This window comes from Ixodes scapularis, unplaced genomic scaffold, assembly GCF_016920785.2.
Source record: "Ixodes scapularis isolate PalLabHiFi unplaced genomic scaffold, ASM1692078v2 PGA_scaffold6__148_contigs__length_123643588, whole genome shotgun sequence".
Taxonomy (NCBI): domain Eukaryota; kingdom Metazoa; phylum Arthropoda; class Arachnida; order Ixodida; family Ixodidae; genus Ixodes; species Ixodes scapularis.
Genome location: NW_024609881.1, coordinates 5,346,806 through 5,373,716, shown reverse-complemented (window position 1 = coordinate 5,373,716; position 26,911 = coordinate 5,346,806). Strand labels below are relative to the sequence as shown.

The window sequence follows — 26,911 nt, the reverse complement described above, 5'->3', positions numbered from 1 at the left end:
ATGACTGTGACTAGCGGGTTCGCGCGTCGGACTTCGGCTAAAGCACCGTGGTCACTGCTTGAGGTCAAAGCGGGGCAGCATCCACTGTTGCTAGACACGCGGCGAAATGCAAGATGGCCATTTTAACGGATCCTCGCGTTTAAAAATTACTTAGCGTATGAAAATAAAATTGGTGGCATATGAAAGGTGTATTTATGCACTTTATAAATTATTTAATCGTTTACAGGCTTGTATATAGGCAGAGCAAGGTAACTAAGAAGGCCTGCGTAGCTCCAGAGACCCAGCAAAAATTGGACTCAACATGGCGCCCAGAAACATCGGGACACCGATTGACTAATGACGAGTGATGAGCTGTTGAATACTCTAATTACAGGCTCTCTGCTTCTTTCCTTCTACTGAAGCGCCCCCAAGCGGACGGAAGAGTGAGTTGCAACCGCATACGAAAGGCGCAAATACAAAAACAAATATTCGATAAAAAAACGCACCCCTCGCGTCGCGACGTTATAGGACGTGCTTTACAGGGACGCGAACATATAGCTGCTAAGAACCACACCCGAGGGTGTTATTTCATCGACTGTCGCAAATAATTTACGGCATGAATAATGGCTTTTTACTAAGATATTCATCCCTTGGGCAGTTGCATATACCTTCTGACGAATGACATTACTGTGAAAAAAATCAAGACATCGGGAGCTGGATAAATTGCTGAGGTGATCATCGAGGAAACATGTGCCTTCAAAACGACGAGTATAACCGGCGAAACGGCAGAGTATGGAAGTAACAATAAGGGTAGTGTGCCTTCATGTTGCTGTTTGTGTGTCCTGTGTGTGATCTTGCTGGATATGATATGGTCATTTGATGCTGTCATACGTTGTGTTGCGCGAAGCGTGACATGCGTCTGTGATAAAGGTGCTCAAAGCGCAATCAGTGTTCCAGCAGGGAATAATATTTTTTTGTGCCTATGAATTGCGCGGTACCACGCGTCACCCACAGTTGGGCAGAGATACACTAAAATATATTTGGAAATACTAATACTAAGATACATGACAAAGACAGTTAAAGTACTAATACTAAAATACATCCGTACTTAAGTAACCCATCATGTCGTATTACACCTGAGACTGCGGTGGAAGAAATCGGAAGAGCTTTCAGTAGAAGGAGCAGACACAGAGAACGTCTCAAACTCAGCTAACTGGTTTATTTCTCAAACAGCCTTTAAGTACCCACGGAACTTTTTCCCAACCACACTCTACAGATAAACTCCTTTGTTGCAGACATTTCGAACCGGATGGATACAAAAGATACAAAACAACCCACACATGAGACGAGGACTTAACAATGGGACACTGCGGATCATCGCAGTGACCTTGAGAGAGATATGTCCCGAATTATCCTAACAGTCGCGTCAAAACGCACACAAAAAAAAGAAACCACACGCAGGTGGTTTCTAAACCGTGGCGACGCACCCAGACATAAAGAGACCACAAAGAGAACACCTTTTTTCCCCTTTTCTTTTCCTTGGGAAAACACACCCAAGTGATCTCGAAACAGCGATCACAAGCACATCAAAAAAAAAAAAAATTTTTAGATGTATATACACATATACATTGTCTCTCGCCCCCCCCCCCCCCCCCTCCCCCCCTTTTCTCGTAAACCGAATGCGTTCGTTCAAAGTCTGAGAAACTTTTTGGAGTTGCGTCCAAGTTGCATCGATGCTTGGCTTATGCAGTTTCCAATAGAACTTATTCTTATTGTTTCTTTAACGACCCTCTTAATATCATTTCGCTCTTTATGCAGAACTTCTGTCTCTGACCAATGCGCATTACAATTATTGCATTCCTCTATGTGTTTTGCTATTTCGGAGTTCGGCGCATGCGTGCGTACATTTCTCTTGTGTTCTAGTAACCTGTCATTGAGGCATCTTGAAGTTTGTCCCACGTGCCTAAATCCACATGTCAACGGAATCTCATATGCTACACTCTCTTTGCAAGGAACTGAATGTTCCCGATGGCCCTTCTGACAACCCTTGTGGTCCGACAGAAAGGGCGTCAACCTGCTCATTTTTAAATCTGAAGAAAACACTACGTCCACGCTGAACTTCTTTGCGAGAGCCTTTAGGTTGTGGGAAATCCCGTGGAAATACGGAATTATTGCTATCTTCTTTCTTGCTTCCTTTTCCCATGGTTCGTTGTTAAATTTCAGTTCTAATTGTCTTTTAATGAATTCTTCTTCATAACCTGCAGATTCTAGCCTCCTCCACTGTTCTTTCACAGCACTACTCATAAAATGAGCGCATGATTTACCCAACGCGTTTGTTACTAAGGACTTAACTACCCCTGCTTTAACCGACTTGGCGTGACAACTCTTTCTACTTAACACAGGTTTTTCGGCTTTCTTCCCGTATTCCCAACAAAGACCTTGTTCGACATGTACGCGTAAATCTAGAAACTGCAGGATCCCATTTTCAGGTTTTTCAGCTGTAAACCTAAGCTCCGGAGCTGCTGCTTTTATAATCGATTCTAAACCCTGAGCATAATTCTCTCGAAAAGCGCAAATAAAAATATCATCCACGTACCTTTTAACAATGCAACCATTGAAGTTATTCTCTTTAAGTGTTTCACTTACGCAACTATCTAAGGTGTTAAGATAGATTTCTGCTAACATCGGAGCCACCGAAGATCCAATGCATACACCATCTCTTTGAACATATTTCTGCCCATTATATTCAGCAACTGTTGCTTGAAGGTACAAATCAAGAAGTGAAAGGAAACTGTCGACGGCGATGCCCGTCCTGGACTGAAAGTTCACCAGGTTTAACTCTAGCACCTGCCGAACTCTTTGCATCAAGCGCACTTTCTCAAGCGAATAGTATAGATCCTTAATGTCCATTGACATTACAGTGCATTGTCTTCCATGAAAGCCCTCTAGAACATCAATTAGTGCCTCTGAATTTCTCAGTGAAAGACTCCCCTCCAGTTGAATTACATTCAACCCTCTTTGCAAAAATTTCGAGACGCTACACTGCCACGTTCCGAGTTTGTTGATTACTGTGCGAAAAGGCATATCCGGTTTGTGATCTTTCAAAAAAAATTTTAGACTTAACGAAGACCTTGTTTGGTTAACTACTTGTTTTGCCAAATTATCCATCTCATCTTCCTTGAAGATTTCAACAATATTCTTCTTAATTTTTTTAATGTTCCCTTTCCATTCAATGAAGAGTGCGCTGAGGGCTTCGTCTGCCTTTCTACCGAACACTGTCTCGGGAAGTACACCGAACACACCACTTTTGTCAGTTTGCAGCAGACGCAGCGATCCCCTTTCTAGTTCCTTCACGGCAGCGCTTATGACACGAAGATCTCTCTTTTCAGTTCGAAAGCTATCATTCATCAGTTTGTCCATTCTATCAACAGCACAATCCACGAACGTGGCTCTTTCATCATGACCTGTCACTTTCGAAATAGTCTGAATTGCGGAAAACACATCTACCCTTGAAGGTTTTACGTTCATGCAGAACTTTGGGCCATTCCCCAGTGTTTGTTCCGTCTTTCTAGAAATGGACACCTCGCATGGATTCACCACGTGCGGTATAGTCAGATTGGACTGATTGTTGAGGTCTGGTAGTCTTCCACATGCTGTCGCCTGATTGTTCGTTGGGATGCTCCTTAACACTGTTCTTCGCTTTACGCTCCAAAGATTGGCAAAAAGTACCTTTTTTCATCGTTGGAAGTCCTGATCGTGCTTGTATTGCTGGCCCCGAAGGATGGTCCAGATGCACTCGCAGGCCCGTCGTAGATCTTCAATTCTCTTGGTCGCACCTTGTCTGTATGCCTTGATAATCTGCTTTTTGGCGCTCCATGGGAATCTTGAGGATGATAGATGTTTGAAGAGGTTCGGATCCACATACCGCTTTCTCAAACTGATGCCCAGGAAAGCGACCTCCGCTTCCAATTCAGCCAGACGTCGTCCCAGGTTGTCGAGTACCGTGAATGCTTGAAGGAGCAGTGAGGTTGGTTGGGGTACAGCCGCGGGGCCATGGTTGAAGGGAAGTATCCCGATGGATATCAGAAATACATTTTGAAAATAGAAAGGTAGTTGGAAATGCAAATACAGGAATTCTCATTTTGCCGGAGCAGTAACACTCACATATATTTTTCTTTAAAAAAAGTATTAAACAAAAAAGCTTTTTGCGATATGAATTTTTGTATCACCGGCAAAAATTACTATTTGGAACACCGAAATGAAACGACGTTTTGCTACGTTTTTGTTTGTTTTTTCATATAGAATCAATACCAAATAAAAGAAAACATACGACTTTGCTGCTACACTCGACTACATTTGATGAAAATAGCTTCTTAAATCAATGAGCTGCTGCCTATTCTGGCAAAGAGATTAGCGAAAAAGACTACGCGTTCCACAAGTGTCAACGAACACCGGTTCATATTTAAACCAATGAAGACCGCTTTCACGGCGGAAACGTTTTAATTCATGGGTGGTTTCATCTCAAATCGGACAGGCTAAAAGAGTCTCATTTTTCATTTTCAGAAAAAAAAATGTTTTGGGGCCTTTCTTAAATGAAGGAGAGCGCAAACCGCATGTTCCCCAGATTCTTTGTTCTTGAGTTACGAGCCGCGTATACGCCGCAGTGGCAGGAACTAGTGTTTTTGCCGTCCGTCGCAGGTCGCGTGTTTGACACCCTCTGCTGGCGCTAGTGTCTTTCTAACACGCTTTTAACTTCTTCCCCTCATTTAATAGGTATTATAAAAATCCTTGATGTATTCAAATATTTTTAGGAATTTGATTGTTTTCTAAAAAACATGTCAAACTCGTCACTCCGGTCGCTTTTTGGTCAATTTCGACAGGTCATTACTTTGTACTTAAAGTACATTTTCTTTATTTGGCTCTACAGAAATCCAAAAGCGAACCCATTCTAGATATAATATTATCATTATAATTTGTCGACTAGCCGCTCCGCTACCTTCACGTAAACGTTGCAAGAAATAACAAATGTTGAAAGTTTGAAATCGATTTTCTCTAAAACCCCATTTTTGTAACTTTTTATTTTTTAAATTGTTTTAGAGATGTTAGTCGACTACAAGAAAAAACAGTCTAGAAATGTAATATTTTGGTTGTATGTCCTCTGTTTCAGCCGCTATTGCGTGAAATGTGTGAACATTTGTTATTTTTCACAACGTTTTCGCGAAGGTAGCGGAGCGGCTACTCAGCAGATCATAATGATATTACTATAGCTATACTAGGCATGTTGAGGGCTTTCTATAGAGCTAAAGAAATGAACTGTACCATGGCGGGCGCCTTTTGACGACGTGGCTATGGTGGCTAGAAGGGGAGGTGTGACGGTCGAAGGAGGCAAGGCCGTCGCGCTGCGTTATGACGCCGCGAGTGGCGCTGTCGTCAGCAGCCCGATTAGCCCGTTCCGTGTCCGCGCTGTCGTCGTTTTCGCGATCCGTTCAGTTTGCGGTGTTAATTCCGATGCAACAATTTTTCTTGTATCACAAGAAATAATGGACTGAGATTTTCATTTCATTTGACAAATGTAGTATGTCAGTTTGGTCACGGAACCTTGCACGCAGGGGCCACCAAAGTTCTTGCCTTTATCTTTTGATGAGTCAGTGTGGAATAAAATTGGAGCGGAGATATTGAGTGTCACGGTGTTACAAGCAAAGGGCGATAATGACTTGATTTGTCATCGTTTAATGTTAAATTTTCTTTACTACAGTACTTAAACTGCTGTCCAATAATCCTGTGGTATAAGCGAGCTTATGCATAATAAATGCGAAATGATTGGTTACCCGAGAAAGCTGAATTTTACTCGCGTGTTCTTGGGCGCGGGTAATCGATTCTTAAGGAGGAATTTTCTCGAAAATACTATTTTAAGTTTCGTAAAGTTGTGTATATAATAGATAGCTTTGGTACATCACACCAAAAATAAAGCGTGAATTGCATAGTTTAACATACTTTAATGTCAATCCAAAGAATGCATGAACACTTTAATAAGCACGAAACTCAAAACAGGGTTGTGAAAATCTCCCCAACAGCACAAACATGAGCCGGCAGTCAGTCTCATAACTTCATAAGTCAGGGTTTCTTGACAACAGAACAACTGTAAACATTTCAGTGGTCACAAATGGAGCGCATTTCATAGAAAACTAAAAAGAAATACGATAATGCCAACTAGCAACAAACTCGATACCGGCTTTTACAGCCCACGCCTGATCTTTTAAGCGTTTTTTTTTTCTTTTTTTTTTCTTTCCCGGCTCTCCTGCTACTTGCATTCTGTGCAATGTGACCTTGTTACCTAGTACCTGATACTCCTCCTCTTGCGCGAAAGTTAATTGAGCAGCAGCTTGAGCAGATATTTACACTGCACACATCTGCTGCTCTCGCTCTGAACAGTGCCAGTGCACTTCAAACTAAATGCTTTGCGTCCAAATGTCCCGTGCTTACACTTCGAGCAAAGCAGTTCATCAAGGTCCTGCACTTCTTCCAGTTCCATGCAGGCTTTCATCGTTTGTACTTCTCAAAGCAAGTCTTCGGCTTCCTGTATGCTCTCTACTTGAACTGTTTTCAGAGTTGTACCCTGAAAGATCACGAGGGCGCAACTCCCGTTGTTCGTGTTGAACACCACCGACCGCTCCAAGCGCCTGCCGTTCCTCCGTCCATCTCGTACACTGAGAACACAACAACCTCAGGAGCACCTGAAACCATATGGCTTCCCCAGTAATTGTTAGGTAGTGCACAGCCTTGCAGGTCCACGCCCTGCAGAACGCTCGTGCTGGTGCTCGGCAGATCAGCGTCGTTTAGCTGATGTGCAGAATCTGACCCTTCAATGTCAGCTCGAACCGCTTTCAAAGGGAGCCCCTCAGACGATGTTTTTGTTCGGCGCTTCTTTGGCAGCGGCTTTTAGAAGTACGCCGGCAGACTGGGAAAAACTGGTGGTACCGCAACGTCCGTGAGGATAGTTCGGTCGCGAGGGATCTGAACGAGCTCCCCCCTCACTGTGTGCGGGAAGTGTACGATATAGCGTTCGTCAAAGTGCGGTTCACAGAGGACTGACCTGTCGTTGAGTTCTTCGTCGGCTCTGGGAACGACGCGCTGCCGTGCTTGGAAGCGATCTGCTTTGTTTAGGCGCACTGAACAAGGACATGTGTGTCTTCGCTCGTGTCGAAACATAGCCGCTTGAACACCCCGGGGCAAAGCAGTGCGTCTGCTTCTTCCACATTCTGTCCACTTTCCTGTCTCGCTATATTCCGCTCACATGCTAGCAAAAGGCACGGGTAACAGAAAGACATTTCAGCTAATAAGTGGTAGCTCACGGAGGCACACGAATCAAACAACACGAGTTCCAGGCGAATGACTCAACACCGGCAGAGCAGCGGTAGCCGCCGATGTCTCCGGAGAAACAGATCGGGCTGCGCTTGCGAGCGCCACCTGTCGCTGTCATACGACAACGTAATACTCCGCACAACGGAGCGAGCCGTGGGACCGATACACCTCCCCTTCTAGCCACCATAACGTGGCCTCCCTTCTGCGGCCATTGCGACGTCACGACTCCGAGCGCTACGGCCTTGGCTTCTAGAAGGTGTTGCAGGGGCCGAGGGAATTCGCCTCCCCTCCAGCGTTCGCTCTGCCAATGTGGAAGAGTCTGAGTCTCCACTAGAGGCACTTGCCCTGCTTACTTTCACCTGCTACGGAGTATAGTGTTCCTTTCCAGTTTTTTCCTCACTCTTCAATCGAAGGACGGTCTCCATCCTCGCCCAATATCAACAGCGGCGAGTGCTGTGATCCGCTCAACGTGGATGGTTCATTGGCCAGCCGGTTCTTGACTGGAGTGCTTAATCGAGATGGTCCTGGACAAAGTCCCACATAGCGCCGCAACGTACATTTCGCGGGTGTGAGCAGGTTCGATGACCTCGCACGAACGTAACCTTTGGGTGATAGGAATCGTCACATTATACTTCTTCGCAAAAAATGTTTTGGTAAAAGAACTCCTCATAATTCTCCAGCTAATTAAAAACAAGAAAAACCGCTTTCTTTTTGCCTTTCTACACGTCACGTAGAAGGTGCTTTACTGCAGTGTGGTGTACAATACTCTGGTAAGAAACACGCACCATCGCTTGCTGGATCACGTGGTTTTACAACCTCGTGGCATATTCTTCGCGTACATCACCTCATAGCGCACCTTAACGGTGTCAAAAACGTACTAAGTTGTCTAGCAAAAAACAAAAAAAAAAAACTCTTAAATTTGTTTTTTAGACATTTAGAAACTGCGTACCTTTGTGATTAACATTGAAACGTTTGAATCTAGGCAACGATAAATAGAATAAAATATTTATACTCCTTCCGCGGTGGCCAATATAACTTTAGCGTTGAAAATATATAACCAAGAAAATGGCATCGGATCAATCGAGCAATAAAAACATAACACCAATATTTTTAAAACGGAATGTTTCCGTGTAGAAATTTAAAATTAGAATTCATTTCGAAATTATATTGTAACACCTTCATTCATTGAACATTTTACTGATACACTTAACTACATTTTTTTAGTCGCTTTTGATGGGCTCATGTTTATTTTTTCGTATTTTAACGTTGGTGCACTCCTGATCTGGTTTTCATTAAAGAGCCGCAGTATAGTGAAATAAATACATAAATAAATACTTTAGTCCTTCTACTAGTACACCTACAAACTCGTCGCCACTCAACCGGAAAAGGTCATGCTAAAAAAAGAAGATATCCTTGGGGTCTAGTGGCCATGCGTTTTTGGGCATGTACGCACGAAGGTAATCGAAGGAACGCAATAGATGAGACAAAAACATTGTCCCCTGATCACTGTAAACAGTTTTCTATTCATGCCCAGACTCTGGCTAATATTACAATAGTAAACAATCGAAATTTTCACCGAGGAATCGACCATCGGCTTACTCTGTGCTCGTGCTCAATCCATGAGCCGCACTCGACTGTCGTCACCAAGGGGTAATGCTCGTGACTTCAGCAACATTACAATCTCAACGGCTTTGCGAAGGGGTGATTGGAAGTAGTCCGATTTTATCCTGGAAATTGCACACGACAGAATAGCCCCTGCGTAAGTGGCGGTGTTTGCGAGTGTAAAGTGATACTATTGCGAATAAGCTTGTGTAAAGCTAGAAGGAATCAAATTCGATCAATATACTTGCATGGCCTATTTTGATTGTCGTTTTTTGTTTGTATGAAGTTGTAAAGCCATTCCGCACACTCTATTAGCAGCTCCTATAAGATGCCATAGACAAATAGACGTCGTCCACTGGACACTTCGAACTTACTTCAATGTTTCTTTACCTAGCGTTTCATTTGCATGATGCCAAACTCTGGAAACCTTAATTTTATTAATTTAGCTCGTTTGCTACCTGTAAAAGGTCTATTAAAAGTTCGACTCGTCCTTTCGGTTTACTTATTCATTTTTAATGTCGTGTCGCCTGAACCTTTTTTTTTTATTATTCGTTTGAGATTGTGCTCCGTTGACAAGCATTCTGCTCATGAATTCGGATTAGATTTTTTTTTTACCTTCCCACATAAATGGTTTTTTTTTTGGCTTAATTGGCAATCAACTGATCAAACATTTTCCCTTGCAGGTCTTCTTCGCACCGTAGGCGACGATTTTATCGAGAACTCCGAACTATGCGGCAGCCTCTAGCACCGAGCGGAGGCCACTTCAAGGGGCTGCCATCTTGTCATGACCCCGCTCATCAATGGAGCCAGGTTTCAAGCTCCGGTTGACGAAAAGTGCATCGCTGATTCGACGGGGTCTGGTTTCGACGTCATAGGCACCGCGTCGAATTGCATCTCGGATTTTTCGAATGTGCGTTTGGTGAAAAAATTTAAGACTTCACAGTTTTGACCAAGCTTTCGAACTTCGGGCTTCCAGTGGCTCGCCGTCAGCGTCGCTTGTGGAGGAAGTTCAGTGCTTGGGGCCGAGCTGTCGGACCGGCTTACTTCGCGTATGTTGTGTTCTGCCAGGTTCGTCTGGCTTCATCAGTGAAGAACAGAAGTCCTTAAAGGCATAGGTGAGGTTTCCAACACTCGTCTATGATATAGAGCGGGAAGGAAATTTGAAGGTGACCCTGAGTTGACCTTGAGAATAACCTTGAGAGTAACATTGCTGTTCTAAGTTTAGCGTTTTGTTCGGAAACAGGTATCAAGGGGGTAGCTCTTGAAGGTAACCACGATTGGATCTTGAGATTACCTTTGAAGCATTTTCTCGACCATTCTTTAGTATGTGTGTTTGCTGATTGGCGATTTTGGACAGATCCCGGTCGCTGACCTTAAAATTTGTTGCAAGTGACCTTGAAACCCAAGCTTATTTTCGAGCTTTCTGTTGGCCATTCTTATTACTTAAGCTTAAGGGCGCCGAAGGCAATGATGACCCAGCCTTGAATTACCCTTCAAGACAGCCACGAGGTTTTAACGTGGAGCTTGTTTTCAGTCTCCAAGAAGAGTTTGTGCTTCCAGTTGTCGTTTATACAAAGACCTTCCCGTGAAAACAAAGACCCAGCTGTTGTGCGCCTCCAATTTACCTCATAAACGCAAGCCCAATGAAGCCCACTTACATTTTATAATCCCCACAAGGTTGCTTGGTTAGAATATATTGCTACCGCCACCTTCGAAAAAGTTTAAGCGCGAGTCATCTAGTATTGTGCCTAGGTGGCTTCCAGTTGCAAACTACAGTTCCACCACCTCGAAACCTTACAAGCTCGTCCTCCAACACACCTCAAAATCAAACCTGAGGCTTATATTTGACTATGCCAGTTTTCACGCCGTGCTTTTACGCCATTTCAATGAAGAAGATCCGGTTCAGTTCTGGACCAGCGTAGCGATCTACTCTTGACAGCGATTGGCGCTGTTGCAGCAGTTTGGAAACTTGTGATTACCGCTGAAACATACACGCCGAGGAGTAATGGCGACTTTGAAGTGTTCTTATAAAGCAACCTGAGAGCACTGTGGACCTGACAACCAACGACGAGTTCGTGGGCCAACCGACGAGGCAAGAAATAAGCCACCTAGAAAAAGAGCTACAAACTATTTTATGGGTATTTTCAGTGCCAACTTTTTCAGACCGTGAAAGCTGATATTTAATTCCAGCGTGAAGACACACAAGAAGCTTGACTTGACACTAATTGATGTGTCAGTCAACGAAGCAACGTTTAGGTCAAGCAGACGCTTGGAGAACCAGGTGGTAAACCCGTAAGCCGAGAAATTTGCCAACCTAATAAGACTTGTATGCTTGATTCTTGTATTAACAAAGTATAAAAGTGACACTTTAGGAACTTCGTAACTGAAGTGGAAAGATAATTCGGTAGAAATCATATTGCTGGCTTTATTGACTGCCAACTTTTCCATCAATTTTTTTAACTTAGTTTACTGCTAGAAGTTTAAGTTAAAACATCAACACGTGTGTGGAACTATTAAAACAAAGAAAACAATGTATCATTCTTAGCTGGTTTTGAGAGTACCTTACAAACCGTCTTCCAAACCTTACTGGTCGCCAGCTTGAAGGTCCGCTTTGTAGGAGCCTGCAATTCACGTTTGAGGACAAAGGGAGGTCGACTTTACAGCCTGTTGGAACCCTGCAATGCAACTTCCAAGAAAACCTGGAAAGTGGGCTAGCACCTTAGCCGGCTTCGAAGGTGCCGATCCAGCTGTCTCGTAGGTCATTTAGATTACAAACTTCACGTCCACTTTGGGAGCAGCAGGTGAGGCAACGTAGAAGACAGGCTAACTTCATGGCCAGTTGGGGACATGCGAGACAAATTTTAAGAAGACTCGGAGAAGAAGGTGACCTCTTAGCTGGCTTACAAGTGACTCTTCAAGCCGTATCGCGTTCTGTCTTGATTACCAAGTTGGTGTTCACCTCAGAAACAGCAACCGGACCCACCTGGGGGCTTGCCCTCTTTACGCCGTTTGGAAACTGCCAAGACAACTTCTAATAAGACTAGGAGAAAAAACTGACGTATCAGCCGTCTTTTTAGCCGGGTTCAGGGATATCTCCTTCTAATCGTCACGCTGGCGGTCAAGAGCACCAGGTTGACTTATTTCATCTTGGACGGAGCTTAGAGTGTCAAAGCCGCGTACCTCGAGACGTCAAAGGAGCGCAGCTAACCGGGAAGATTCACTCGCGACCCTGGGTTTAGAGGAGGGTCTTGGGGCGCCTGCCGAGGCGTCCTCTGAGTCGGCGTCGCCGTCGGCTTCGACTTCGTCCACGGCGGCTGCCGGTCACGTGACAGCCCTGGTTCTTGCCGTGGGCTCACCGGGGGGCCCCGCCCCCGGGAGGGTCAGGGGCTCTCGGGCCGGGATCGCCCACCGGAGCCTCGACGACCTCGGGGACCGGCCCAGGGCGGCGTGGTGCTCGAGGGCGGACCGCTACGAGGACGACGTCGACGACGGGGTCTTCGTCGACGAGCTTCTGGTCGTCGCAGGGGATTTGGAGCCGGAGTCTCCACTACGCCGGAACCTGCTCGTCAACGATGTGAGTGGGGACGTTGCTCTCCGTATAGAAATGCCATATGAACATGTCAAGACTTGGGCAGAATATATACAGCGAACACTGATTTAAAAAGGTCAGTTAAAGGTATACACCCATTCAGTCTGTGCATGTAAATTATTCGGCCACGGGGCTAATATATAGGTGGCTAATTCTCACTGTAAGTTAAATCATTAACCAAATCTTGTTTACTAGCCTTTTAATTTGTAAAAATTTGCATTTGACCCCAATTAGAATCTTTCGGAGCGTCATTGAAAACAACCAAATCAGTCAATAACTTGAAGCACTAGTACAGCGCGGGAAGGGAGGTCCCAACGTTGCCACTCGTTAAGCAGCTGCAGTGCTAACGGTGCGGACAGGCAGATGAATCGATTGGAATCCGCGTCTCTGCACCGCTAGCCTTGCGCCTATTGCACAGATGGCAACTTTGGCGCAGCTTCCCAGGGGCTTCAAGCCCATCTCAAATTGACTAGTTCTGTGGTTTCCGACGTCGCTCAGAAATTTTATATTTCGAACCATATGTTTAAATTCACTAATGAAAAGGATAATTATTAAATTTCAGTTACCTATCAGACTTGATGTGAGGATTAGCCCCTTCCTTAATGTCCCCCAGCCGTATACCTCATCTACGCAGATCACGTTAATGTAGTTATCACGTAAGCTTTTCTTTGTTTAATTAATTTGTTCTTAGAATAAATTCACACATCCTATATACATTAGAGCAATACAGAATGTCTTACGTAAATCTAGCCAAAGTTTAATATATTTTGGTGCATATTAGGAAGACAAAACCAAAAACAATAAGTACGTTCATTGCTTCGACCATGTATTGTATTTTGTATATTTAAAGAATTAATCACGATTAATTAATAAACTTTAAAATGATTCAATTTAGAGCAAAAATTCTAATGACAAATATGTGGAGCGTCCTCAGAAACATCCAATTCGGCGGTTTTTGTCAAGATTTTTCTAACACTGTTCGTTTTTCGGGGGTTTGAAAAAGGTGCGCAATTTATGAAGAAAACGCGAAACAAACGCGAATCTGTCAACAGTGCTCTATTCAGCCATGCTGGTATATACCCCGTTCACCCCTAAGCTGAGACTAAGGTAGGAGCTATATACATACCCATAAAAAAAAAAAAAAACTTATTAAGGTTTATTTGTAAGAACCACGGAATTCGATGTTTCTGAGGACGCCCTACAACTTTGTCATTGAATCTTTTCCTCTAAATTGAATATTTCAAAAGTTCATTAACTAATCTTAATTGTGCTTCTCTCAAAGTGTACTCAGAAGAATGACGAAGGCAAAACTGGCCGGAAGACCTTGAAAAGTTCTTCTAGTCAGAAACCTTTTTATTTTTTAAATGTATCTTTAATATAGAGTGACTCAGAATAGTGAGAGTCACGGCTTGTGGTTTGGGCGCCGTGGGACCCGGGAAGGCAGGGAGCCAGCCTTTTGGGGGGAAAGCGTTTTATTCCGGTTCGAAGTCGTGCTTGCACCAGCTCCAGCGCACCGCGTTCCTTTTCTCTCCGCGTGCACAGTCTCCAGCCTCGGTCCTTTCGTCGTCACTTCGTCTTTTTCTCGTCGCACCAATCAGCGCACACCACGGGTAACAAAAATATAACAATCACAAAGCACGATAACCCGTCGGCGACGGCGCGCGCTGAATCCGCTGCCTCGTGCATGCCACATGCATGACACGCCCCCCCCCCCCTTTTTTTTTTCTTTTCCAATAAAAAAATCACAATTTGTGTATTCCTTTACAATCGTAGCATTTAGAACAAAAGAAAACGAACTGCGCGCACATTCCCATCCATTCGGCGTGAATGATCACTAGAAAGACTGACAAACTTCTTGAGAACATCTAAAGTACATTAACCACAAACAAAACTCCACCCGGCTACAGCCTTGACAACGCATCAGCAGGGACATTTCTCGTCCCTTTTACGTACTGGACATTCAGGTTAAATTTTTGCAACGCTAGCACCCAACGAGTCAGCCTCGCACTATTTGGTGCTGCTGACGCCAAATACTGCAAAGGGTTATGGTCGGTGCGAATTTCGACCTCCGCCCCAAATAGCCACGTTTCCAACTGACCCAAGGCCCACACAATCGCGTAAGCTTCGCGTTCGATTACAGCCCACCGGGTTTGGGGATCAGTTAGTTTTTTACTGAGAAACGCCACCGGGTACTCTTTTCCATCACCTGCCCTTTGGGCAAGACATGCCCCTATAGCTCTATCCGATGCGTCGGTGGACAGAACAAAAGGCTGGCTGGCATCTGGCGCTCTCATGACTGGGACTTCCATCAGGAGACACTTTGCCCTTTGAAACGCTTGTTCCTCCTCGTCACCCCACGGTAACACGTTCGGAGTCCTGTCTCCAGTTCGCGCGGTCAACGGCAATACCACTTCAGCATAGTTCGCAATGTAGTCTCTATAGTAGTTCATTAGCCCTAAAAAGCTCTTCAGTTCTTTCTTCGTCTTTGGCCTCTCCATGATCTGAATCGCCTTGATACGAACGGGGTCAGGAGCATGCCTCCCAGAGCCGATCTGGTGGCCGAGGTACATCACCATTCCCTGGGCAAACCTGCATTTGGACAGCTTCACCGTAAGCCCCACGCGACTTAAGGTTTCGAGAACGCTTTTTACATGCAAAAGGTGGTCTTCCCACTTAGAAGAATATATTGCAATGTCATCGATATATGCGCCTGCATATTCTCTGTGTGGTTGCAACACTTCATTCATCACGCGCTGAAAAGTTGCCGCTGAATTTTTCAACCCATAGGGCATACCTTTCCATGCGTACTGCCCACGATTGGTTACGAATGCTGTGAACTTCTGAGACCGTTCTTCGACTGGTATTTGCCAATACCCACGGGTTAGGTCCAGTACTGTTATGTACGACGCCTTCGCGACCATCCAGATCATTTCGGTAGCATTATTCATTGGAAAGGCATCGACTTCAGTGATCGCGTTTAATTGCCTATAATCGATGCACAATCTCACACTCCCATCCTTCTTCGCTACACAGACTACCGGATGAGCAAACTCTGATTCAACTGGATAGATCATACCCCATTCTAGAAGCTGTTCTATCTGCCTTTCAACCTCAGCTCTCATTTTTATCGGCACCCTATAAGCATATCTCTTCTTTTGTTGCGAACCTTCAACAAGTCTTATCTTGTGCAGTCCCTTTGCACACTTTCCTGGGCGCCTAGAAAAGACATGTACGAACTGCTGTACCATGCTGTACATCTCTTTTTCCTCCGCGGTTTTCTGTGATTCAGGTTCACCTGCTCCCCTCCCGTCTGTGGGGAGTTCCTCCACCGAACCGAAGTCCGGATCATCAAAGATAACACCAACAGCGTCAACGCGTGCCACATATGGCCTAAGTTTGTTGGCGTGGATCCACTTACGGCCACCGTCAGGCATCTCAACTACGTAGCTGTTCTTTCTCCTAACCTCTAGTATCTTCGCTGGTCCCAACCAAGGAAAGTTCATCTTTTTACCACTCGTGTCCCTTAGTAGCACTAGATCGCCCCTACAAAAGGCCTTCTCTTTCGCTCGGAGATTGTAACGCGTGGCGTACGACCTCTGTTTGTGCTCTGCCTGTTCCTTTACTACTCGCGTCATGTCGGCCATTTGTTTTCTTAATCTAACCAGATATTTGTCCGCCGACTCAACGAGCGTGGACGGGGGCGTCCAATCACCAGTCCACGATTTTTTTAGGATGGAGAGTGGACCATTCGGCGCACGTCCATACATGAGTTCAAATGGCGACATCCCCGTAGTTTCATTCGGGACTTCGCGGTAGGCCCAAAGTAGACAGGGAACTAGGCGATCCCAGCCCCGCCCATGTTCCGCTATCACTTGCCTCAACATCCGCTTCAGCGTACCATTCCATCGCTCAACTAGCCCATTGCTCTCTGGGTGTTCTGGTGTAGAGAACCTGGGTGACGACCCCAACCTACGCAGCAACTCCTGTGTGAGCTCGGCCGTGAAGTTTGTGCCCTGATCGGACGAGACTGTTTCTGGCACTCCCATTCGCGCGAATATTTCAACCAGCGCGTCACACACTGCCTTCGCCGTTAGCGATCTGATACAAACCACTTCTGGCCATCTCGTGCACACATCAACCAGACACAAGGCATATTTGTGCCCCCTCGAGGACGCCGGGTCTAACGGTCCAATACAATCCATTACAACTGTCTGGAATGGAACATCTGGTCTTACTAGCGGGGTAATAGGCACACGGTCTCTGGTTCTAGGTCTCGCGTTCAACTGGCAGTAATGGCAATCTTTGCAGTATTTACTAATCTGCTCCTGCATGTTCGGCCAGTAAAATGAATTCTTAATTCGCTGTTGCGTTTTCTTTCCAGCGAAATGCCCGCCAACTGGTTTGTCGTGGGCTACTTCTAACACTGTCTTCCGCCTGCTTTCCGGTAAAACTAGCTGCTTGACAATTCTGCCATTTATTTTTTCTTTATGGAACAGCATTCCATCAACCACTTGCATTCCATGAGTCCCTTTTTTTGCCTGTAGCCACAAGGGCTTCAGCGACTCGTCGTTCTTTTGCTCTGTTCGAAACTGAAGGCAACCTTCAGATTCTATTTCGTTTACGTCACTTCGCTCGTCCACAGACTCTACAATCCCGTTTTCACCCTCCGACTGTGTGCTCGCCACGCATGCCTCTATCACCAGCCCTTCCTTCAATACTGCAGCGTCACAGGGAAGATCCACCTGATCTACTAAGGGCACTTTCTGTTCTACTTCTCTTAAAGCTACTAAATCCTCAGGTGTGAGTAGCGCGTCAACTTCTCCGGCAAGCTGCTCGGTTACAGCACAGAGCAGTAAAGTATCCACTCCAGTATCAAACGCCCTGCTACCAAGTCGAAACGGGACATACATGAGATCGGCCTCCACCTCGTGGCCGAAAGCGCCCTTCAACCGAACCTTCCCTTTTTGATTCTCGTCCAAAATGGTGGCCATCGACCTTCGAACCACTGTAATGTCTGCCCCCGAATCGACCCTAGCATTCAAGCGCTTGTCTCCTGAGCGGAGTTGCACAAATCGTTCTTCGTCAAGCACTTCGTGTTGTTCAGTCAGTGATACTAGTTCATCATGTACCTCGATTGATTGCTCGGCGTGTTCGCAGTCTAAAGGTCTTTTTACTCGTGCCGTTAGCTTAGGATTGGTCTCAGGGCAATTTCTTGCCAGATGACCCTGTTTCCCACAAGCGAAACAGCGTCGAGTGTCGCCGACATACTCAGTATGACCTCTCTCTTTCGGAGGCGTCATAGACTCGCTCTGACTAGAGTCACCAGTAGTGTCTGTCTTGTGATAGGGTTTTGGGACCCTCTGTGCGTTACTCTCCTGATGGCATTCAGCGAGCTTAGCTATCGCCTCAGGACGCAGCCACTCCCCCGTTTCGTTCAAGGCAACATATGCTTTTATTTCATTAGGGAGGGACTCCTTCAACCTATCCGCGACAACTAGTTGCAACAGGTCATCGTAAGTATCCACTTTTCTACTGTTCACATAATAACTGAAGTAGCTATTAAGTCGGCCGGCGAACTGGCTCCAGGACTCTTCCCGCAATTTGCCTGCTGTTGTGAATAGTCGTTTGTATTCGTTTGGAGATAATCTTAGCTCACGTAAAATTCGTTCTTTTAGCTGAGCGTAAGATGGCAGTTCCTTCATGCCACTGCACATGATCGCTGACCTGACCCTGTCAGCTATATACGGCATTATCAGAACAGTTTTTATTTCGTCAGGGACCTGAAAGGATCGAAATATGACTTCTACCGCCTCAAACCAGCCAGGCACCAAGGTTTTGTCCCCGGGCATCCGGCTGAGCACATTAGTCAAGAGTGCAGCATAGTGGGCTACCCCAGATTCTGGTTGTAATCCCAGCCCCCCATCTGCACCACCACCATTTTCCTTCTGCAATTTTTGGAGCTCAATTTGTGCCCGTATTTGTTCGAGCTTTATTTTTTCAATTTCCAACCGAGTGTTCATCACTTCAGAATCAGTTCTCCCCTCATCCTCTGATGCGTCATCAGGCTCCTTAAGTTTATCAGGCATTTTACCCTCCCCTTTGCCCGACTCATAGCTCTTCGCCATGGCTCGAGTGATCATTCAACCCAAATAGACAAGCATATGCGCTCACCAATTCAGGTTGATCAGCTCTTCGTCGTCGATGGGCAGTCAGAAGCACTGGCAGCGGAAGTGCCTCACTGGAATGTCTCAGGGTCCGTGCATCACTGAAATCCGGATTCTACCGCTTGCAGGCTGTAGTTCCTGTCCCTCTCGAAGACTGGAAGTCTTGTTTTCCGCCGTTGGTTCTTGCGCTGAGGCTGCGTCATGCAGCGTCCGTCCCACTGGTCACGCCAAGCGCTCGCCTGGCGTCCGGTTGCATGGCCGCCGAAAAGCCGAGTTTGCTTGCTGTCAGCACCGTTCGTGCTGTGCTCCGGACTCGCCGCTCCGTCGCATATGGTAGACGAAAAGCCTGGCTTGCTTGAACTGGCAACGTCCGTGTAGTATGCCGGACCCACCGCTCCGTCGGTTGTGGCAGGCAAAAATCCGGGCTTACTTGAACTCGGCGACGTCTGTGCGGTGTTGGAGCTGGCCGCTCATCCCACGGTTCCGTAGCTGAACTCCCGCTGTCGGCTGCGCCAGTCACGGCTTGTGGTTTGGGCGCCGTGGGACCCGGGAAGGCAGGGAGCCAGCCTTTTGGGGGGAAAGCGTTTTATTCCGGTTCGAAGTCGTGCTTGCACCAGCTCCAGCGCACCGCGTTCCTTTTCTCTCCGCGTGCACAGTCTCCAGCCTCGGTCCTTTCGTCGTCACTTCGTCTTTTTCTCGTCGCACCAATCAGCGCACACCACGGGTAACAAAAATATAACAATCACAAAGCACGATAACCCGTCGGCGACGGCGCGCGCTGAATCCGCTGCCTCGTGCATGCCACATGCATGACAGTGAGACTGATTGTAAAAGGTGCAGAAAAATTGGTGCCTCCTGGTTACGAGCTCAAACCGTCATAGGTGTATTTTAGTGATGCAGGTGGGCTTGTAAACTTTTAGGGCGTGGCTCACTTACTGTGAAAAGAGATAGCAAACATTTTTGACATTTTCAGACATTTTGAGGCCCCGACCATGGCCTCCGAGGTCCCGAAGTCCGCGGGCGCTTCGGCATCTCGGAGGTCACGCCCCGGCAGTCCTGTTCGGCACGCCTATCCAGAAGTGGCGCCACACGCCATTGCGGCGGCTGTCGATCGCATTGTAGATAATCATCGAGTAATCGGTAGCTTTATATAGAAACCCCGCACGGTTCACTCTCGTTCCTGTTGGTCTCACCGCACGACGACACAAATCACGTGACCTCTGGTATCACGTGATGGTGCATCATTATGTGACGTTACGTCGCAGTGTCGCGCCGCGTGACGTCACAATTTCCCCGCTAAATTTAACGGGGAAGTCTTTATGGTGTCACTTGACGCCACGATGCTGCGTGAGATCGCAGTAGCAGGTGGCCTGACGTCCCAATGTACCCGCTGAACTTAGCTGGGCAATGATTTTTCCAAAATTCAGACAGAAAATGATGGTCGTTGAAGACACAATCAGCGTGAAAGGGGGATATGATGACGTCAATTTTGTTGTGTGTGCTCGCGCACACCGGCGGCTGCTGACTTATGGACAGATAATGCGCCACTTATTAGAGGCACTGAAATGTCTGGTTCAGGATCCCTTTGGGCCGCGTTCACACAAAAGACACGCGTTCGCTATGGTAGTGATAAGATCTGGGAACACGCCTTGGAAGGCTTCATATGTGTACGCCTCGAACCTGTGTGCAGATAGACCAATGTGGCAAGACTAGGAAGAAAGACGTCTCAAATACTGACTGTGGTGTCTTAGCATTGTAATCTGCGGCGTTAGCCTTCGCCGTGGAATCAACTCAGCCAAACTGGCACGCTGTAGTGGCTATCTGCAGCGCCACCTGTGACTGAAGCTTCCGTGGAATGAAGTTTTGCGTAGCGATAGCTGCTGCTTCCGTTTTGCCTCGGAATAGATGTGCGGCGAATTTCACAAACACGAGGCAGATGGTTCACTAATTTCGTTTACGCCATTACATTAAGAAATAAAAGTTTGAGTTCATGTCTTTGTGGAAAACAGAGACAACCCTTCACGGCGAAGGGTAGAAGGATCCCATCGAATGTCGCAACTGATCGCGCGATTCAATAGGAAAAATGCGATGTGTGCAAGGACAAATGAAACTCATGCTCTTGGTGTCTGCGCACATAGCACCTTTTTGGTAGTATCATATTCCGGGCCTCGTCATTCGCTGGGTTACTTGCTCTGTTCGCGGTTATTGGCAGTCTCTGTGCTCTCCAGAAAAGTGCACAGTCCTTATTTTGTTCTTCTTTTTACGCTCAGTTTATTTATTTATTTATTTATTTCGTAATACTTTGAGGGCCCCATACGGGGTATTACACAAGAGATGGGAAAATAAAAGTTTCAATACAGAAACTTTGTGATACAAACCCGTGAGCAGCGATAAAAAAGATACAATTAAACGCAAAAAAATAAAGGGCACGTTATTAACATGTTAAAACTCAGCATTGTTTGCACAGAGATCTAAAATTTCCCCTAGTAGCTATTGAAATACGTCCACATTGTTAGTTGTAGCTATGTTATCAGAGAAAGCGTTCCATTCTAATATTGTCAAAGGCAAAAAAGAATTGGTGTAGGAGGTGGTGGAGGCAAATATGGGCTTTATTTTACAGCTGTTGTCTAGTCTTGGGAAAAACGAAATGGGACGTGGGAGTAAAATTCCGCTCGGTTGATTCCCAATTGTCTTTCCTTCTCGTTTCAGAAATGGCGGCGGCTCTTCGACAAGGTAAGTGTCTCTTTGAAGCCATTGGCAAAAAAGATAAAGAAACGGAGAATGCTTTTTTATGTAAAAAGAAGTCTAAGTGTACCTTAGAACGGTGTTCTGATATTAATAATTTGACTTTGTATATAAATAAACAAAAAGTGAAACGCGGCACTTTTTATTACAGTCAAGTACCTACGCCTGGTAGATCATTCGTGTGTGCTATTGTTTATTTTGAGGCATAAAGTTTAGGTATATAAAATATTTCTTTAGAGCAGTCCCAGAAATAGTGATGCGTAGTGCAGAAGGTGAAACGAGGCTTAGTGTAGGTTATGGTGCCTTGAACGCGTCCAAACTAGAGTTTTTAGCGTCTTCTACCGCTTATACATCGGACCCGAAAGGTCAACAGTGTCAGGAGCCACTGAGAAATGCTACGGATGGCTAGAATTCAGACGGTTGTTCATAGAGGCTCCAGCGAATAATAAATATAACAATAAAACCAGTAGCAGTTGATCTACATTACAAGTAATGATGAGGACCGAGAAGAAAAAAACGAAACGGGCTCTTTCGGCCTTCGTACTGGCGCGTAATTCTTATCTGAAAGAGCCCTTCGTGCTGTTTTAGCTTTCCTGTCAGGTTTTACATTTTTTTCCTCCGACTAGATTGGGAAGGCTAAGCTTAGGTCGGGATCTTTGAACTCTTTGACAGTTTGAAAATAATTAGGTTTGGGAAAACTGAAGGAACGGCAAAACGTCTAGATCAGGTATTTCGGCCTCCATTCTGCTGCAGAGGCAGGGAATTCAGCACTGGCATTATTTTACTTAATGTCCATTCACACAGAGTATAAAGTTAAACTCTGTCCATAAGGTAAAGATATGTGTCTAATAGTTGTAAACGTTTTCATATACCCGTTTTCACCTTAAGAAAAAAGCAAGTTTTGCGCAATGTTCATACGCGGTGCAAAGTAGTTCTTACGATATTTGGTTGTCGCAGGAAAAAACGATGCTTTTGGCGTTTCGAACGTTCACGTTTTGGTAAAATAACATACCGGGCGTCACAAAAAAATTACACGTATTTTTTACCGCAAAAATAAACGAGGCATCGCTGAACGCTCATTCTCCGCCCAAAGGTAGCGCTAGAGGTCACAACCGGATGCCAAAGTTTCAGCCCGATCCGATACCTTGTTCAAAAGTTATAAGTGATTTTCTGAAGAGTTCAATGAAAACATGGAGCCCATTTTTGCCCGTTTTCGGTTTCTGGAGCCGTAGAGCCCCATGTATTTGAAAACTCCTTTGGCTACCATTTGCCTATTTAACTTTTCAAAAAATCACTTATAACTTTTGATGAAGTTATCGGATCGGGCTGAAACTTTGGCATCTGGTTGTGACCTCTGGCTCTACCTTTGGGCGGAGAATGAGCGTTCGGCGATGCCTAGTTTATTTTTGTGGTAAAAAAGACCCTGTAAATTTTCTTTTGTGACACCTTGTATAGCTAATCTAAAATTCACCTATATACGTCTTACCTTTCCACATGAATGGGGAAATTTGTAATGCTCCGCGATGAGCTGCACTTTTTTTTACTGCAGCTCTTGAGGTGAATATCGGTATAGTCAGCATACCTTTATAAAGACCGTCTCGATACAATGAATTCGGGAGTCTGTCGTCGCCTCGTTCCGAACCGAGCTGTTCTGTCTACTGTTGGACAGAAGAGACGTATCAGACCTACTGCTGTGCCAGCGTTACTGACCCTTCACAAACGCCCCGGACATCCGCGGCTCAGTAGATAAGAAGGTGAAAGAACGCAGCGGGAGGCCTTTCTTCAGCTGTCGGTGAGGACCGTGGAGATCCGCAGAATCGCACGGTTCTGGCGACACCCACCGTAAGCTGAAAAGACAAAATAAGGACTTTTAGAATCGGGAACCCCCAGAGCAATAAGGGCTCACCACTGGGCATGCTCCGAACTCAAACTACGTTTTAGGTTTTGGGTTGGCGCTCACGCCTAACGCAAAATTCCAGCAATAGTGTGGGACTCCTATAGACCACTCGCTGAATTTCCCAAGCACCCCGGCACGCACTCAGGGAATCTTGGGAACGGTGTTCCTTCAGCTCCCTAATGATCGGTAATTTCGACCTAGTAGATGATTGCACGCTTTTGAGTGCAATCCGGAGTCATGTTGAATAAGCGTCGCGTAGGGTCCAAAAACTTGTCGTATCACTTTTAAAATGGCTCGTCAATGTCAGCGTTTTCAACATCGCGCATGCTGTCCACCCTTCAGCCTGGCTTGAGCTGCAGAAATCTCTTACAATATTATTTTTCTCGTATGGCTTTAAAGGGACACTGACAGGGTATTTATGCTCGCCGAGGTTTTTATTTGTACGTGACATATGAGAGCTCAACTACCCAGAACAAAATTTGCGGCTCGAAATTCGGTTTCTTTCCGCCCGAAAACCGCCGATCAAGAACTGGCCGGTTCGAGTCTCGCTCACTCTCTTTTTCGCGGTCACGGGCCGTTTTCTAAGGTATCGATGCGACCACCAAATTTAATCAAAGTCGTAGGTCACTGAAGGCACACACTCAATATTAAAAATAGAAAAAAAAGTGTTAAACCAATTTTTTGTGGCTTCTAAAAAGCTGCAAATACATTGATTGAAAAAAAAGTTCCACAGACAACCGGAAGCATTCTGTGCGTTCGTCGTTTCGCGTATCGTGGGACTCGCGGCGACGGCGATGGCAGCGGACGATGCGCGTGGGACCCCTATTTTAGAACTGTCGTTCGCGGTACCGGTGAATTCTGTCTACCTTTAAAAGAGAAATTTGGGACTGATCAAAAGAATTGGTATTCATCCCGTACGACACGCCCGACCACCATGCCGATTTGCACGAAGACGTCGCCGAGCCGTCGCTCCCTTCTTGTGGCTGAAGACATCGCTCGCGCAAACTTCAAGCACGACGTGTCTACTTCGAGTTGAATATGCACGCGTACGATTTCTTTACTAGGTGCGAATGTCGCCAATGCGTGGTGCTTCCCGACTTCGACCCGGGAGTGCTTTTGCTAGAGGAAAATCGGCAGCAAACTTTCCAACTTACAGTTTACCGGCTGAATTTTTACTAAGGACAGAGATCGTTCACTGAAGGGTTGCCTCAGCAGCTCAGTGGGATTGACATCCGCTTCACACGCGGTAGGACCGGGTTCGATCCCCCAAAACCTTTTTTTTTTTCTCAAACATTTTTTGATGTTTACGTATCTTTTTTTTTACAATTATCACTAAAGAAACAAACAAAAAAATAACAAACGAATGTTGTGGACGACACTTCGCTGAATTAAATGGTATGGAATTTTCTTTTTGACACCTGCGAACTCAAAGTAATCACTTTCCACAAAATGCAAGGAGCATATAAATCAGGTACCGTCCGCTTTCCGAGGTGTCCGTATATGTTCTACAGGAATTGCCGCCAACAATTGGTTCCGATCCCGTTGATCTTTCGGAAACTCTGTCGCACAATGCCCCTTTTTTTCGGACGCAGGACATGTGAGCCAGCTCTTCACGCAACATCTTGGGTGTATTCTTTTTGGAGCCGATCATGGAAATTCACCACGGGCACTCAACACTCATCTCCAACTCCTCAATGTACAAAACAACTCATCTTGGAGTACAGAACAACGAGCGGAACAAACATAAGTCCAAAAGGATCGCACGGCGAAGTTCCCGCACGCCGCATCGCACGCCGCATGTTGTGTCGTCTGCTATGGAGAGGAAAAAAAAAAAAAAAACGCACGGTCGGGTGTAGCCACGTGACTTCCGCCACTCCACTCTCTTCTCTCCACTTCTCCGACCTCCGTCGGGTTTCGGTTTCGGTTTCGAGCAGTTGAGTCTTTTGGCTTTATTTAAGAAATACGCTACGCTGTTGCAAAATATTAATTGGGTAGTCCTCCGACACCATAATAAAGTGCCTGGCAAAATATGAAAAAAAAAAATTTGGGGGGTGTCAGAGTCCCTTTAAGTTAACTTAGAACCATCAAAAACGCTATAAATAGTCCAGCTGACTGCGACCTAAATTTTTGTTCTGGTTGTTGTGAATTCTCGGCTTTCTAAGCGAGTCCCTTTACTTAGAAAGCAATGCCCGAGTCGCTTTCTAAGCAATTCTGGCATCGACATCTCGATTTGTTTTTTTTTTTTTGCATCACATTTGAGAGGTTTTGTTTTTTTATGAGCACATCAAATGAAGTCATGATGATGATGATGATGATGATAATTATAGGACTGTTGGCAAATTCCCCTCTTCCTAATAATAATAATATTAATAATAAATATAACAGTAATTATGTTATTTTCAATCGATTATGATGGTGGACGCATAGATAAAAGCTGTAGGGCACGGTTCAACAAGCTCTCGGACGGCCCCCTACAATGATCAACAGCGGACAAATACACTCCGATAATTAAAAAAAAAGCAAACAGTTGTTTTTATTGCTTCCAGTTCGACCCGGAGGGTTTCGGCGAGATTCCTTGGGCGGACTTCTTGGCCGCCTTGGAGGACCCGGAGTTCCTGCACCAGGTCGGCCCGGCCAAGCGGGAGATCCTAACTGCCAAGGCGCACCGCAGTCACACCTCGGCCATCACCTTCGACGACTTCGTCGCGGTGGTGAGCCAATGCCAGACTTCTTACGAAAGTGTCGCGCTAACCCATTATCCTAGATCCTCTCGGCTGCACTGAAGCCACCATTTCGTTTGTCGGGAAAACAATTCTATTTAACTCGATGTATTTTCCTCTCGTGCTTACCTACAGCTGAACGGGCTTTTCGGTAAAGCACCACACAACATTATACGCAATTTGTAAAAAATAGACATCATAAAATTTCTACACCTGCCTAAATTCAGAGACCATGCCGCTAAATGCGTATTTATACTTAAATTCAAATGCATGCTTAAATTGGCTTTTTTAAACAAAACAATAGTGTGCAAAAATATTAAAATTGGTAAACTAAGTGTCTAAAACTTTCTGTACTCGCAAATTCGGTAAAAAGTCATGTTCAATATGTGGCTTAAAAAACTAGTACTTCTAGAATTTGTATTAACAAGAATGCGGAAGTTTCAAGAAGCACGAAGTGTGGGCATATCTATAATAAGAAAATTTATTTATTGATTGATTGATTTTTACATACTGCTGGCATTGGGCCGTGGCAGGGAGGAACAACATTTAACAAAACGATACAGTTGATACCTCCAATACAAACTTTGAACAATACCGTATTTGCAAAATTGAATACAAGACGCGCCCAAAGCGCAAAAAAGAAAAAAAAGAATAGGGGACTAAATTGAGGGGGCTATTTAAATAAGTAGTTAAACAAGAAAATGGAGTGCAATATTTATTTACAAAACGTGCGTGGTATTAGAACCAAATCGTCCGAGGATTTGCCTGGCATTTTGGGCAATTCCTTCGCTGTCGTGTGATTTAGCGAAACTTGGCTGGAAAAGGGTGATTTTAGCTCAAACAATTTTTTCCT

General features: G+C 45.4%; 1 pseudogene; it reads right to left on the bottom strand.

Moving 5' to 3' along the window:
- Window positions 1-2,562: 2,562 nt before the first annotated feature.
- On the bottom strand, window positions 2,563-4,034 carry LOC121838349 (annotated as a pseudogene).
- Between the last annotated feature and the right edge of the window lie 22,877 nt (window positions 4,035-26,911).